The sequence below is a fragment of the Pogonomyrmex barbatus genome, unplaced genomic scaffold (genome assembly GCF_055798465.1).
Source record: "Pogonomyrmex barbatus isolate J1 unplaced genomic scaffold, ASM5579846v1 scaffold18, whole genome shotgun sequence".
NCBI lineage: Eukaryota > Metazoa > Arthropoda > Insecta > Hymenoptera > Formicidae > Pogonomyrmex > Pogonomyrmex barbatus.
Window position 1 is genome coordinate 5,530,264 of NW_028297114.1, and position 18,021 is coordinate 5,548,284.

An 18,021-nucleotide genomic window follows, 5' to 3' on the forward strand; every position below is an offset into this window, starting at 1 on the left:
TAAATACTTCTAATTATATTAATAAAATTGGATGCAGTCTTGTTATTACTTGTAACAGTTACATCTATCGCGATTTGCATTTTGAGAATTTTACTCAAAAATGTTTGAATTCATTTGCGTACTACAATTTTGTCTGATTTAATTATAGAGACTTTGGTAACGCGTGGTTTTACATGGAGAACCGTTGCAAATAGTTTCTCAGCTGACCCACGTCAAGCACATATTTGCATTTATTTGCGAGCGTAAGCATCTCGTTTAAGTATGTGAAGGAATAGTGGTGGAAAGACAGAGAAAGGGAGATAAATAGTAGTGGCTGCAGGACACGGAGTCAGATTGGAAGGATTAGACGGATCCTTAATCGGAGAAACCCAATCCTGTCAGAGAATGGAATGTCCTCATTCCCATCGGCCCTTTCACTCCCGAAGGTACGGCGGTATTCCGCCAATAAAGATAAGAATCTTCGATTACGGCAGATTGTTGCGCCCTTCCTCTGTCGCGTTCTTTCTTTCTTTCTTTCTCCCTTTTTCTTTTTTTCGTTTCCCCCGTTTTCACTTCCATTTGATTTCACAAGCATTTACTGCGGCTATGAAATTCCAGAAACCACTACCGCATGTCTACATTATTACATCCTCGCTAAACAAACACGCTAATCTCACCATTAGTATGTCTCTGACAGTATTGTCATAGGAAAATTCTCTTTGAATATGATGTATGTCGTATAATTTATTGTATATATCGTATTGTATGTCGTATTTATTTATTTCAATTTATAACACACTCCGCGTGTTTTTTTACATTAATAACAATTTACCTTGAAACAAATTATCAAAATACTTCTAATTTCAAAAATAGCATATAAAAATAGTTGTTAGACAAATACTTATTCGCGGAGCTCTCATTTGGGAATAACATCTTCAAGTATAATAACGTGTGCATCTTTCAAATATATATATATATATATATATATATATATATATATAAAAAAAGAAATTTATCATTTCGATTGACGGCATTTAGAAGTTACAAGTTCGAAGCAAGTTCCTCCAAGTGGAATCGACGCATTTAATCGATATCGAGCACCGCCCGACCTCGCTTCGGGCGCAACTGGCATCGGTACAGAAAATCGAACCGTGGAATGGGACGATACGGGATGCGACTCGGGCCGCGGAAGGACGAGCAAGGATGTGTAAGGACGCGTTACTGCAGGTGAAGGAGAAATAGGTAGAACGTGGTATTCTGGAGCCAACGACGATCAATACCCAACAGCCCGGCACGTACGAGTCTGTATAACTATACCAGTGTATTCGGTGTATACCGTAAGGGGGTAGTTGGTAGAAATAGGGGTGGAAACATCCCCAAGGAGCCGATAGTAGCCCATAGCGCTGCCAACCCACCCCATAGTTCTGGCCAATGGATGCCCACTGCGATCTCTAGGTCTGTGCTACGAATGAGGAGCTTTCTCTCTCTGCTCCTTCTATCTCTTCTCTCTCCTCTCGCTATAGGTATATAAGTATATATAGACATATATATGTATATATATATATATATACATATCTATCTATATTACAACTCCCGGGGTTTCTCGTAGTCTCTCTCTCTCTCTCTCTCTCTCTCTCTCTCTCTCTCTCTCTCTCTCTCTGCCTCTCTCTTTCTCTTTCTCCTTCTCTCTCCCTTCTGCATCTCGAGTGTCTCTTAACATTTAAATGCACCTATTCGTTTCCTCGATGGGAAGCAAAGGAGTCCTTTTATAATGCACGAAGATACACTCCGTCTCGCTCTCGATCCTGTACGGTTCGTGCTCCTTGCCAGCAAATCGCGCAAACATTATGCCTTTGAATAGTACACGCTTTGAATATTACGGGTATCATTAAAGAAACATAAACAATTGCTATTATCAGGAAAATTAAACATCTCACTTAATTAAAACTTTAATTTTTCTAAGTTAATCCAGTGATAATTATATCACATTGAGATAAATCATATTTCTTCCTTTACAAATGTAATAACAAAATGGAGTGAAAACGGAACTATGGAGCAAAAATTATAATATAAGAAATAATGAAAAGGGTAAGATTCTATCATTTGAAAAGATCAAGTTTTTTTCTATAAATATAACTCCCGGAGCTCGCCCCTTTATGAATAACAGGTATTGCACGACTTTTCTCCGTTGCGTGCGTGCCTACGTGCGTGCGTGCGTGCGTGCGTGCCTATGTGCGTGCGTGCGTGCGTGCGTGCGTGCGTGCGTGCGTGCGTGCGTGCAGGCGCAAATTATGCGTGTGTGAAGTCACGTAGGAAGATCTTCCGACCTCGACCTCCGACTTCCATCACCCGCGTCGTACCTTTGACTTTATTACTAGAGGCCGCGAATGAATGGAAGGAGTATGATAAAGCGCGTTAAAAGAGAGAGTGGTGGGCCACTCCTGAGGGCGCGGAAGGGTGCGAGATTGTCTAGCGTCGGAACGCACTGCACGGCATGGGAGAAGGGTACGGTGATGGCTGGAGAAGGGTTTCATTCATGAACGTGTTTTATTGTTTCAGGCATAACGCGACTGAAGAACAGAGGAGGCCGGATAATAGCGGCGGGAGGAACCGGAAAGCATAAACCCACGCAAAAGTGGAGGCCACTTCAAGCGTTTTCTCTGCGGCGGTTTCTCGCGACCCTTCCGAAAATTATCCAGAACGACCTCGCCGTAGCCGCCGCGGCCTTACCGCCAAAGAAATAACTCGGCTCGGGCGGGAAAAAAATGTTTTCGCAACAATGAGACGTGGGTCCCGCAAATGTATACTTTCGTCGGTAAACCGTGAAAATGGGCTTGCGAGATTAGATTGCTTGTCTGTTTGCGGAAAAGAATAAAAGATCTTTCGACAATGTTTGTCGGTAAAATAAGATGGCAGCGCGTCACGATGAAAAAGATATAACCCATGAACCAAAGAAGAGTAAATTGAAGTAAAAAAATCTAAATTAAGAATATCTAAACTAATTCATTTCACATCTTTTCAAGAACTTAACAACAGAAAACTTTCCATAGATATACTTATTTTTAATCTGATTAAATTTTGATGAAACATGTATACAAAATTGTCTGTGAAAATATTGTAGAGATATAAAAAACACACTCTTGTACAAATATAATTTTCGAATGTTGTTAAATTTGATGAAATTTGGATTTTTAATCCATCGCAGAAAGATGTAAAAAATACGTCACACAATATTATTCTTACGAAACAAATAATATTCTTTTTACAAGAGATACATCTATTAATAGCAACTTTAAAATTAAAAAAAGATATTTTAATTTCCATCTTTTTTCAATGTGTAATACCTGCAGTAATTATTACGATCAAAATACTTTTAGTGTCTTAACTATATTATTCAAACATGTTCAGCAAGGGGAAAAATTTTTTGCTGGCGGAGAAACTTTTAACTTAATTTCCTTACCAGCTTTTATCTCTCTTGCAGTGGAAAACTTTAATGAGCGCAACGAGAATGTGGACTAAAAGAAACTTTCATTATCTTAAAATAATCACATATGCATACTACAAAAAAAAAAGTCAAATTAGAGCGCTTCCACTTATTTTGAAATTTTCGATTCTTATTCTCATTGGCCGCTTGCTTTCGTTATTAATTTATTTATGAATCATCACTTCGATAGACTCTCCAAGATACAAAATTTTTTCCCATGTTTTTTATAAAATTTCGTTATGTATTTCACAATTACTGGTCTTCGAGAAAATTGATTAAATTCACCAAAATCAATGAACAAAACAATTATTAAAAATTAATTCACTATGCAATGATAATGGACCACGTCTTGAAACAATGAAAACAAATTGGAACCACTCCATTTTCTAAGTGTGCATCACGCCATTAAACAAGTTATGGGTCTGCAACTTAAAGCACTGCCACGCCCCTATGCAACGACCTTAACTTCCGGCATTATACCTACATGAATTCTTTAAATCCCTTGTCGCCTTTACCTTTTCCCAACCCTTCGCGTCCAGAATTGACTAAAGTTCAAACTCGTTCAATGGACAGAACTTTTTCCGTTTCGAAAACTCGCTTGTGTACAGTCAGTGAAGAAAAACATATAAAATCTGTCTAACACAAAAAAAATATAGTTCTTGTATTAAAGTGTGTCATTATTGCATGCAAGTTTTTGCAAGTATTGCGCAGATTGAAAATTAGCTTTTATATAATTTTATCAGATTGTCAGGACTATATGAAATTAAACATAGGAGAGTTACGATACAGTAAATCTACAGTAATCCCTGAATTAAAATACGTATATTATACGTATATATTATACGTATATATTACAAATTAGTATTATCGCTTACATAACAACTTGAATTATTCACTTCACAGTAAAATGACGGAAATCTCCCATGCGATGCAATTTAATCGTCTGTGTATACATTGTGCTCGCTTGTTTTAACTTCAATTAAACTAAAGTTTTAAAATTGCAATATCGAGCTATCACAAAAAAAAAAAAAAGATTCGAAAGATATGCTTTCAATAACAACCGAATATATCTTGGTAACATGTTATCCATTAAGAAAACTTAATTATGTCGTTTATTAAATTAAATTAAAATTGTCCGATGCATTTTTACGCCGGAATCTGTATGCTAATAAAACCTACAAGACGCATACGTTTAGAGCTCAGGCTGAAAAGAAGCCGTTGAAAACGAGACCCCGTTTGTCTATATTCCGAAAACGAGCAGCTGAAAAATAACCCGGGAAGCACCCCGAGCGACGCGTTAAAATATAAGCCAGACTCTTGTGTTAATCGCGTATCTCAAAATTCTCTCCGAATCAACATGCATATATTCAAATTAACGCGAGCCGTGTAAGTGAGCGCGCGAAGGACTCGGAGCCTTAATCTGTTTTAGCGGGGGCGTCAGTAAAAAACCGGCAGACGGCAGAGGGCAGAGGGCAGAGAGGGAGTCGCGCGCTTTTTCCAAGACGGGAGGAAGAAACGGCCTCGGGTTCCCAATTAGCGTTCTTACCCCGTCTCGACGGCCACGGGGCAAACGCCGGGCTTCAGGACGGCGACGGGATGCAAGAGAGCGAGATAAACCGCGCGATAAAACGGTACCTGAGGTACACGCTCGCATCACACCCACCCCCTCGCGCGCCCGACTCTCCACCCCCGTCTCTCCCACCCTTTTCCTTCTTTTTTACTCATTCTAGCTTCACGCGCGCGTACGCTACCGCCGGAAAGGCGGTAAGGTAGAAACGGCCAAGAAGAGTTCATATCCCGCGTCGCATCCCGCCGACTTAGGTGACTCTCAGAGATTTAACATGTAAATAATACAGTGGACGGGAGTTCAAATATTTTACGGACTTACGCATCGCGAAAGATCCCAGTGACGAAAATATCTAGCTCGTGAAAAAAAACTTGATTAAAAATCATACATTCCTCGACTGCTTCCTTCTTACCAAATTACCTTTTTCGGAGCGATAAATATTCCAGAGACTCGTTATACTTCTTTTCATTCGGAAATGTCTTAGACCATTCAGAATTAAATTTCCTTGAAAGTATTAAAGTTTCAATACTTTAACTAGAAACTATTTAAAATCTAAAAATTTTTACAAAATACTTCGGATCTATAAATAGATTACTAAAAATCATATTCTTTGTTCGATTTTTCAGACAGATATTACTTTATATTCGAAATTTTCACAAAAAAGAATTCGAAAACTATATCAAGTTAAAATAATGAAAAAAATTTATAGTCTATGAAATATAAAATTTAAAATTCAAATTTTATGTAAAATTTATATCATAAATACGCATATTCATTAACGTAATGTTACAAGTTCTGATGTTTAACTAAAAACTTTGAAAAATCGTAGGAACGGAAAAGAAAGAGGTACAAAAATTCTATTCATATATAGCAAATTAAAATCTATATTGTTGAATATCCAAAATATAAAATCGCTTAAAATAAACATTAAGTTCAACGAAGATCCACTTCCAAGTCTGCTGTTTATATCGAAATACTTCCACGAGACAACTATTAAAGCTCTCTTTATTCTACCGCCAAATGTCGTACCTAACGCACTAATAAAAAAATTCCACCACCACTACGCAAACGCGTAATTTGCATTTTCGCGGAAAGGCAAAAATTGGCGAAAACGAAGGGGGTTGAGAGTCACACAGGACGGGCGGGTAGCTCTCGCTATTTTCAGGCTTTTACGAGAAATTCACGCCGCCGAGGTGACGCGAAGAAATTGTTTTCGGTCTCGACGTAATGCGCAAACGTAATACCGTCAAAAACTTTCCATCTGGCTCTACCGGAAGCACCATCTTTTTTCTCGCCTTTTCTTTCACGCCGGCGACTATTAAACACGCTGAGAAACGCACGACAGTCGGCGGCGCGGCGACCGCTGCGCGCGCTAATTATTTAATTATTTATTTACCGGCTTCACATTTCACCGGATTATACTCGCGGCCAGCCAGAAGTTTCATTCTTCATCGCGGCCTATTAGCACGACGCCTTGCCACCTACGCTCCACCTTCGCGGCTTCTACTGCAGACGACTAATTGTTTACAAAGCGGCTCTCCACTACTTGATGTTTACGTACTAATCAGCCCTTGCACATTTTAAACGAGTTTAATTTCGTTCTGCCTTTGGCTTTGGGGACTGCGTTATTTACATTATACGATGAAATTATTGCGTTTGAGAATTTTTGATCATTGCTACCTGCCTTTGTTAATTGCGAATGTTATAAATTTTAAACAGTGTCTGCGGCTATATATGCGATAACATTTGATAACATTGCGGCGAATAATCATCAGGAAATTATACATTGCAGAATATATTCTAACAAATACATAGAAAAGAACGTGAAATTGTGACGAAAAGCATACAGAAAAGAAAAATGAAAAAACTGCTTAATCATGTAAAACAAACACCCGGACTTGCTTTTTTGATGTAACTTTTAACGCAAAGATACTATTTTACTAAACTAAAAATAATTGAAAATCGATATCCAAATATTAATTTATACAATTACAATGTAAAAATATATACACGTTGTTTGAATTTTATTTTCAGCGCGCATGAAGAAATAAAAGTTGCTTCATAGATAATTATATATGCATGTATATTATTTTGACAGTAAATCAAATTTGTAAAGTTGTAAATCAAATTTGGTGAAACATGAATTTTAATGAGATATAAATTTGTGTGCTGTATCGGCTTTAGCAAGATTTTTGTCTCATATTTTCGATTAGTTAAATAGACATATATATATATATATATATATATATATATATATATATCTAACCTAATTGAATGTCCTGTATAAAGAAATATGCTTGTAGAAAATAGCATGAGTAGTTATTCAGATTGAAATAACTAGAAAACAATTGTCATTTGTGTGAGCTGATATTTAATTCTGCATACGGTATTTCCGATTAATTATAATTCTCTCTAATAATATGGTAGCCCTAATAACGCAAATTACTTTACACATGTCTGACTAACGTAATAAACATTTATTTATTTATGAATCACAAATTCATCCTATACTATCGTGTATATATTTATTAAATCCATATTTATCGAAATAGACGTCAATAGCATGTCATTATCATCGAGACACGATAATGTCGATTGAATTGATTATTCTTTTCTATTATTATTATTCGAATCATTACTCTTTTAATTTAACATGCACTTCAAAGTTAAGCTATTGTAAATCCGAAAAAAGTTTTGTATGCTTATTTTATCGCATTACAGTCTTATTTATTTAAATCAGAAACATTTTCGCATACTTTTACACTTTTATTCATTATATTACAATAGTGAATATTAAATATTAAATATTCACATACTTTTTAAGATATAAATTTCTTTATACTTTATACACAAACAGTTTTAATCAGAAAAAATTTTCTATTAAATATAACATTATTTTTCATAAATATGATATAACTTGCACTTTTCATTATAAAATACTACCATTATAAAAAAAAAGAAAATATGATATATATACAATAGCATGACTTTGAGGTACATAATTCAGAATTTTGTACTAAAATGCACACATCTGTTATATATTGCATGATCAACGAAAAAATTGATGTATTCATGAAATAAACAAATTTCTTCATGGTCCGGGAAGAGTGAGAATAAAATGTAGCCCACAAAACAAAATCCGCATCCCATTCTTCTCCTTTCTGCTTTCATCTCATTTACGTTTGATAATCGCTACTGGTACCAGGCAGCTGAAGTAACATCTGCTGGACCGGTTGGTCATCTCGATGTCCGGTCTCAAATTGGATCCCCGATATTCTTTTCTCGCGCAATGCGAACCGGTCACTCTGGTCCATCACGATGCTGCGCACACTTTGAACTCGCAAACCAGTTCGTTCCGTTACGGAAGCGAACGCGTTTGACCAGCTCTCTTAATTCCGGTAATGGGCAAGGACTAGTTTCGGAAAGTCGCATCTTCGCAAGGGATTCATCTCTCGTCGGTCTTTGCGGCAAACCGTAGCTCAGTAAGCATCGCGATGTCGAGTAAGATGGGATTCGATTCGCACAGTGACGAGTGAGCGTTTTAACAGTCGGGTTTTTCGCGACTAACTAATCCGGGCACCTTAAGATCCGCTTTACATAATAAATGAATGTTAGAATTATTGTGTGCTTTAACCGGAAGCAGGAAATATTTTAAAAATACTTATCTAGAAATAATTACAATAAAATCTTGTAAATTACATTTTAATTAAATAAATAATGTGTAAGTTACCGACTGATTTTCCGACCGGTTCAGAGAGCAGAAACTAGAAACTTGCCCCCGAGTTGCGTAGGTGGCTGTAGCACAGCAGCAGAGCATTTACGATCAATAATTAACCCTCCCTCTATGTGCCGGAACAATTCGCAAAATGGCTCCATACGCCATCTCTGAGAAAATCGCTGGACAAGTTACATGATTTGCCTTGTTTAATCAACAAATACGTTTTCTTCTAAAAATTAGATTTTTATTCTATGAAATAGATTTTTATTCTCTGTAAAAGTATCAACAAAATCATCTTAATAGTTAGTTTTTTTTTTTTTTCAAATAAAAAACATTTTAGAAATATCATATATTAAAAACTGAGTGTCAAGAACGTATATTTAACGAAATAATTTTGCACAACAAACAAGACATTTCACAAAAAAACTCTTAGCTCTAATTAGTTTATTAGCCAAGTTCGCGGGAAGTTTTGTTGTTAGGGATGCGACGAAAGGGAGGGATGTTTTCTCAGCGGCCGTAATTTACTGAAAACGGTGTGGCACGGACATCGAGATTAATTCAGTTGAAGTCGGTCAATCTTAAGGCGACAGCTGCCGCTGAAGGAATCCATTAGTAGGCTTACGATCGTCTTTCTCGGGGGGTGACCAGCATCCACCGCCGACAAGGGGGAAGCATAACTCTGCTTTTGTTCGAGATAATAAGCCGCCATTGTTGAGATACGCGGATTCATCCAACGGCCTTATTGTCCATCGACCCGCTTCGCCGAGAATACGTCGCGATAAGAGTGAAATTCTCGAGATTCGTAGACCGATCGTAATAAACGCGAGCCAGCGTTTTCTGTCAAGAAAATCGCTTCAATCGATCGTCTTCAAACCCGAGTCTCTCGGATTTGCTCCAATCATTTTCTATCATTTAATAAATTGTTTGACAGATTATTAAATCTGTCTCGCAATCAAATTTCTAATTAAACTTTACGTTAAAATAAGAATTATTTTCAACATTTCAGCTTTCAACATTTTCACTAAGCTTGACTGAAAACTTTATCTTGTTATCAATTAAATGTTAATTTTGCTTCTTTGTCTATTCACGATTGCTTCAGACAACTTCAAATAATATAGCTTATATGAAACTATCTGTTTCTATTTAGAATTATGAAAATAAAAGGCAGATTTATAACAGAAATAACGAAGTGTTGTATAAATCCATTATACAAAAATATATTAATCTTTATTCTTCCTTATGTTAATAACTCCAATTTAATTATCAAATTATTTTTATTATGAATATTATGAATATTCGATAATTATTATAAATATTTTTTTATAAAAATAAATTAGCATACAGAATAATTAGAAAACATTTGCAACTGACTATTTTTAAAGCTCAATCACAATTATGATCTATAAGATAAAATAATAAATGTGTATTATTTTTTACTTTAATAGTTTCTATTTCATTTTGGCATAAATCAATAATATAAAAAAGACCATCTAATCCGCTTTTAAAATAACGATAATTATATATAATACAGTACTGAATTTTGAAATCACATCATATTTTGGCAACGGAAAATCTTATAATAGCGAGGATGTATATAGAATACGATAGAATAGAAAGAGAGAGAGAAAAATCTGATTTTTGTTATATCATAATAAAAAGATGAAAATACACCGCACGAAAATACTTTTCGAATAAAATGCCTTCTTCAGTGCGCGCAATACGCGTAACAACGATAATACAAGTCGCGCAAGGCAATGGAAATCCACGACGAGCCACGATGGCTACGGAGTCGCCTTGGCTCGTGAAGCGGTACTGCACCCCCAGGAACAAAGTTATATCGGCTCCTGGTGCCGGGATCGGAGTCGTGGGGTGAGGCCCCGCTACTCGTTCCCGAGGGAGCGGCGAAGTTCGGTGATTACCTAGGACTCTCCTAGGAGCCGGGAGTTTCATACTTCGGCAGCGCGCTAGCTACCTAACAGTCGAGCAAAGTAACTAAGGTTATTCAGAGGGTGCGTGGACGGCGGGTGGTAAAGGGGTAAGGGTGGCAAGAAGCTCGCGGAGCTATCGGAGTCGGGAGAGAGGAGGAGACCGGAGGGATGCATCGCGCGATACGTCTGCATCGATGTATCTCTGGTACCCAAGTAATCGCACCTCCGGGAATACCGGGAAGATTGTGATTGAACGGAATCTCCCATGCGACACGCGTCTCGAGTCTCGAGTAAGTTCTTTCTTAGGCAAGTACGCCCTGTCCGAGCGTCCAAGATGATGACTATGATGTCGGATATGGATTATTTCAATCTCGCGGGTATTCGCGGTTATATCAGACAAAGCTCGCAGCCTCGAGAGAGATTAAAACTTTCGTGTAAAATAAGCTGAATTTAACATTTAAAATTCACTACAATGAGAATTATTATTATCAATCTCGATTATAATCTCAGTTATATTTTTTTATAATTAAAATCAAATTAAACTATATATTTTATACAATATATTTTTAATTGTATTCAATATTTCGAATTTTATTCTTTCCTCTTTTCTTATCGTTCAAATTATAATTCATTTAACATACAAGGATCTTAAAACAGACAAACAATTCTCTTCGTCAAACGGTTCCCTCGGCCGCAAACAAAAAAGCGATTTGACTTGCCGGAATTGAAGCTTTCGTGACTTCAAAGGGTACGAAGTATTATAAGGACGGAACCTGGTAATAACCATAATTCAATACGGCTGGTAAGATGGTAGGCATCCCGAGACGATCTAAGCGAAGGACTTTCATGGAGGTCAGAAATGGGTTGTAGTTACCCTTCCTGCATTGACCATCCCCGACGATGTAGATGCTATCTAAGAAGAGAATCCGGCGTCTACTATTGTTTCTGTTGCGAGAGATCTCGATGCACGACTGCACCTCGGTATTCCTTAAAGTTTACGAAACTTTATCTTTGACATGAACTTCTCACAATCGGTACAAGTCCGGAACCGCTTTGAGTCAATACGCGTTAGAATTTAATACATTTCCATGTATAAGAGCGCTTCAATTAATTTTATAATACATAACAATATCCAAATACAAATATGTCAAGATAAAACATTCTTTTGCGTAAATATATTACAAAAAATATTATTTTAACACAAATATATTCAACAAAGTTGATTACTATATTACATATTTATATATATTATGTTTAGCCTTGTATGTCTTACAAATTGTTAAGTTTTTTACTTTTTGCAAAAAAAAATTTTGTAAACAACATATAATTTGTATACAAGATTATGTATCTAATAAATCTTTCTTATTTAATGTCTATTATCATATTATCTTTGTAATCTTTTATTATCGATATTATAATATTCTTTTTATATATGTTTTACCACGTTAATCTTACGTATTCAAAACTAATCAAATAATCAAGCTGTGATTCAGAATCATAGAATAATTTGATAATAACTATCATTTGATTTCCAATTTGCATCAAAAGCTTATTTTTATTAAATGACATATTTTTTGCAATTTTCTTAAATCTGTTGGTTACTGGTATTCTCGTCAGACAAGAATCAATCTTGTCTGTTGACGATAATTATCCTCCTTTGCTTTCTTATTCTCTTTATTCCAACCGCAACTACTGTTCGGCTTAATTCCGATCCTGCAATTTTTGTTCATTACGCATTCCCGTTCAATAAGAAGATTATTCGAATCATACTCAACAAAGGCTTTAAATAACAATCAAATTATATATAATCATATCGTTAAACACAATTAGTTATTTGTCTCATATAGAATGTAAATTTTTTATTCTTCATTTTTTTTTATATTCTGTAAGTCTGAAATATTCATATTACACTAAGTGATATAATAAACTTATATTCTTATATATGATATTGACAATGATAGTAATATCAATTTTCAATTTTGTAAATAATTTTACAAAATAAAACATCATGATTATTTTTTATTCACTATCACATAATCATTCAGTTTATGAAAATACGGTATATTTTATTTCTAACGTCCACCAAGTATTCACCAAGAAATGTTTAAAATTTTTCGTAATACTTGCTCAAGACAGTTTGCCCTATTTGCCTTATTCGTCATCCGGACGTTAGATCGAACTGTTCGGACCCCTTCAAATTGTATTTGGTCGGCCATTTTTCCAGAAAGCCTACGGGAGGGGTGAAATCGCTTTCATCATAGAGAAGAGAAAATGGGATGCTAGACGATGGGAGGGTGACGTTGCCGAGCCAGCAAGGATAGTGAGGGGTCGCCCAATCAACCCCCAGCAAGCCACGTCTTACCCTCTCTACAAAGTTATCTTTCTTGCCCCTGCTCTGAACACAGTTAGGGTACCCTCAAAATTCTCAACTATTGACCGAACCACTCTCGACCATCGTAACGATCAATCGGTGCTCATGTTACTAAGGAAGACGCAAGTTTCTTTAAGTATATATCAATAATAAATCTAAATGCATTCTTCTGTATGTGAAAATAGAATACTTGAAGAAATCAAAGTTATTAAAGAACATCGAAAGTAAGTAAAAATTAAACATTCTAAAATTAAACTAAACAAAAGCATTCTAACTAAACTTTATAAATATTAGAATAAGGATTTGCAATAATTTTGCAAACTTTTGCAATAATAAATTATAATAATTGTACTATTTATTATTATAAAAATGTAATAAGATTTATTCTTTACAAAACAAATAAATTATCTCGAGTCATTACTCAATCATATATTATATCATCAAATCAAGATTTTTTCTAGCATTAATTTTTTAAAATTATATTCATCTGAACAAAAATATTAAATGGTATTTGAATATTTATATTATGTAATATACTAACATAGTATAAAACATAGTATAAAAAAAAAATATCTGGAAAATTTAGAACAGATTGCTCACATGAAAAATATATTTTTATAACATATACGAGAACGCACTTTCGATTTCATAGTAAACCTACTACGTAGCTATCGATTTTCCGCGTCCAATCAGCATGAGTAGCCAAACTCAGAGCGATAATGTCAATCCTATTTCGTCGAGCCTGTCGCAAAGTTATCCTATATAAACTTCCGCTAGTTTAGGCCACGCGTATCCGATGCATTTTCAATCTCGTAGAACCTTCGAACTTTTGCCGTAGATTAAATTGGAAAAAATAAGAACGATCGCGAAACTAGGAAAACGTATTTCGTAACGTTTCGTTTCGCTTTAATGCAATTCCTACAAGTGATAAACCAACAAGTGATAATTTCATGAAGATCATTGCACGAGCTTTTTCGCAACTATCTTTGTCTGGCCAGCAATTTTACGAGGCGTAAAGATCGCGTTTATTAGGCATGTTTTCACAATCTGTGATATTGCATAGAGGCCTCAAATAGCTGTAATAGTCACCAAGACGAATCACAAAATACCGATGATGACGATGCCATACGACTATCCGACGAAGCGTCGATAATTCGGGCCTGCCTACTAACCTCTCTAATTTCCTTGATATTCGCATCGAAGGGTCCTTCCGCTCGAGGAGCTTAAGGATGCCAGAAATACCTTCGCGAGAAGGTATAAACGCCTTGCAAGGGTAGGCCTGCCAGGACTTGTATTAATTTCATATCCCTTCCGCCGTCTGACGCCGGGACTGCGTTCAATCATCTATTTATTGCCGGTCGTGTCCAATCCGGTAACGCTTCATATCTATCTATCTCTCTCTCTTTCTCTTTTCGAGATATCGCCTAGATGGGAGGGAGTGGCGACTGGTCATTAATTTCCACTAGCACCCCGCTAAGGATTCCTAATGGAAAACACATCACAGATCTCACCTGTAGAATGACCAAATTACGAAGCGACTGTATCGAAATTTGATAAACGCGTCTCGATATTATTATTTTAATAATGCACTTATAACTTATTCAACGATAACCGCTTTAATAAATTGATTATATGATATTAATAAAAATCAAAATTGCATTACTGAAATGAATTAAACAAGAAAAAACTGTTATTAATAAAGCTGTTGTCATTAGGAGTATATTAAATTTATATTTTAAAGTTGAGCAGGGATACATTTCTTGACGATTTCTAATGAAATACTTTAACTAAATTTAAGTTGAATCAACACAGAGAGTTGTTTTCATGGAAAATGAAATCGTAGCATCGAGTAATTTTAAAAAATTAAATAATTCCTGATATCGTCAAATCAAAAAATATTTCATTGAAATCAATTCAATTAATAACTGTGAATTAAGAAGCAACATTTGTATGACCGACGATACGTAAGCGCAATCAAACGAAATTCGCGATCGAGACAGACTACTAATGTGCAAGCGTTCACAAACGGTCCCTACGGAGCTTTGCGTGTCCGGCGGCATGGTAAACGTAGAAATCCCGAAACGGAAATCTCGGAAAGCGTAGCAGAGAATTGGGACAACGCGCCCTTCGAAGTATCACCGAAGCTCACCGGCGCGAGTTGCTCGGCGCGAAGTTAGACGCGCCCTATTAGCGAAAACGAGCCGGTTCCTTGCTTCTAACTGCGAATGCGCCGCACAGTGAACACCGTAAAGGAATTTGCGGTCCGAGTTGCTACGCTTTCCGAGATCTGCAGCGACCTTTCACCCTACACCTTGGGCCCCTTGCCCATCCTCCTCGCCCTCGCGCCACCCCCCCCCCCTCCCCCATCCCGACGGTTTGCTTCAGCCCCGATCATCCGTAGCTCCCAGTCACCCCAAGGCTAGTTTCTCCCTGAAACCCTTAAGCCCAACTATCCGCAGAAGTTGGAATCTGTAGGTACCCCCTACGCCGCGACGAAGCTACAAACTCGCCCCTTTTCGCAGCGAGCTATATCGTCGTTCGATATAACGGCGGTCGAAGATTTCGCGACGTGTATGTATATTAGTTCTGTTGACCTCGATGATCAAGTGTGAAACATTATATTATAAAAAAAAGAGAAAACATACGAGATTTCGGCAATAAAGATTTCAACATAATATTTATTGTGCACACATTATAACATAATCAAAGAAATTTTGTGAAAACCGGTTCTATTATGTATCAAAATGAAAAACGACTGATTACTTTTTAGAAATAATTACATAGTAAATTTCGAAATCTTAAACTTTAGAATTTATCTTGCGTATTTAATTTTAACCTAGTATTTTTATAAAATTTATTTCGACGTTATTTTCTTTTCGTAAATGAATAATAACGTGAATTTCTCAAAGAAAATTTGTAAACATAAAACTATTTCTTTTATAATCTATTTTCCTAAATCCTCTATTTATTTATTTATAGTAATTATCGAGCAATTCTTATCTGTAGAAATCACTTAAAAATATTCAATAAATTTATAACCGTCAAGAAAGTCGGAAACATAATAAAAAAACTTGTTTCATTATATCTTCCACACAGATTTTTTATTGTGATTCCAGTTTTGATCCTAGTTCTCTTTTGAAACCGGTTAGCTTACCAGCAGCTGGATCATTTAATCTGTGCAAGCAACTACTTTTAGATTTGTCCGGAAACGTAACGGCGGAAATAATAACAATAAAGTAGTTTGAAAAGTAGCTAAGAAGAGTAGCTAAATTCAAAAGACAAGTTTCACGGTATAATATTAAATCTGTGCGAGATTGTCGCTGGGCAAGATTCGCAAATCGAGATTGAATCATTGAGAAGGATGAGGAAGACTGAAAGCGGGAACAACGATGAGAGAGAAAGATAGAGAGAGAGAGAGAGAGAGAGAGAGAGAGAGAGACTCCATCCAACCAGTAAAGACGATAAGCACTTATGGGATTTCCTCGAAGGTGGAGCGGTTAGATTATGGAGTCCTACACGAAACTGGCGTCGGGCAATTATGGATGCCGATTGCCGGCATCGATCTGACAATTTCGCATAGACCGCCAATTTCCACGTGATCTAGCCGTTGCGACTTGGAATTAATTAAGCTTAAGTTACGACCAGGAGGCCCTCAAGGCGCAGAACTGTCGAAGGTCGTCCAGGAGATCGTCGGAACTTAGAGCGATTCGTCTCGGAGGAATACGAGATCGATGCGCCGTGAGGGACAAGCGTTTCAACGGGTTGGATACATCTTATCTTAAGTTAGGTTCACTATCAAACTAGCAACACTATGTTAAATATTATCGATCATTCCGTATCAAAAATATATTTTTTTTATTTTATTTCTAACTATTGACAAATTATTTAAAACGCTACTAAACTACAAAATCAGAGAGAGATAGAGAGAGGGATTCATTAAACAACCAAAAAATGTCTCATGAATTCAGAGAATGAGTTTCATTTCACATCAAAGCACGTGCCAGCGAAAATCATCAAATGCTTTTTCGGCTCTTTTGAGCAATCCAGGTGGAAAGAGAATCTTAGTTAATCTTACTAATTTTCAAGGATTGTTCTGTTCTTCAGCAGTGGTCAGTCAAAACCACAGCTAAACGATATTACAGATCCGCCAGTCATTGGATCGCGATGAAGGGATGAAGACGATGAGGCCCGACATGGACTAACCACTGGTAAATCGATTAAATTCTAAGTAAACTCTCATTGTATTGTACCACTAAACCAAATCAAAATTCATTCGATTAAAACACAAGTTTTTTAATCGTGCCTACTTACATCTACATCACTTTTACGCAAAATGTAATTGTAATCTTAGTAATATCTTTAATTTCAAGAAAAAATAATTATAATCATAACAATTAAAATTATTTTTCAATATATATCTGATTATTATAATTAAGCTTTCAAATTTACTTTTCTGTTTACGAAAAATACAAACACTGCATATTTTTCGTAGGTCTAAGAAGATTAAATAATGTCGTTGAAGATAATTAGATGTTCTCAATGAGACCATTATATTTGCAACGAATGGATTTTGATTACGATGAGGTCGGCATCGTCGGTGACATATATGAGATAACGAGTGATGCATTTAAATATGCATCTCGCATACGTGCGTGATTGATCAAACGGTTATAGCTTGATATAGGTAACATAATTGTACAAATTTATGTATAACAATAAATAATGCATTATATCTAAATAAATATTTAAATATCTCAGTAAAAAATATCGCAGGTTTACGCGATGTATATAGATCAAATATAGAAATCCATGAAAATAACGTAATTGTGTCAACTCTTTCGAATGCAAGACCGATTACCGTACAACGAGTCAGAGTTTATCGCGCTAAATATCGTAATAATGCATAAGTGGCAAACATATTTCCTAATATTACGTCTTGTATCTCAGCAAAATTGCATCTATCAGCAATCAGAA

The 18,021-nt window shown here is 36.0% G+C and overlaps 1 long non-coding RNA gene across 1 annotated transcript; it reads left to right on the plus strand.

The window, feature by feature from the left end:
• The first annotated feature begins 1,150 nt into the window (after positions 1-1,150).
• LOC105431752 (uncharacterized) lies at positions 1,151-5,593 on the plus strand. Its single transcript, XR_016138852.1, has 3 exons — positions 1,151-1,206; positions 1,267-1,434; positions 2,539-5,593. It is a non-coding gene; the product is annotated as an uncharacterized LOC105431752 (long non-coding RNA).
• Positions 5,594-18,021: the final 12,428 nt, after the last annotated feature.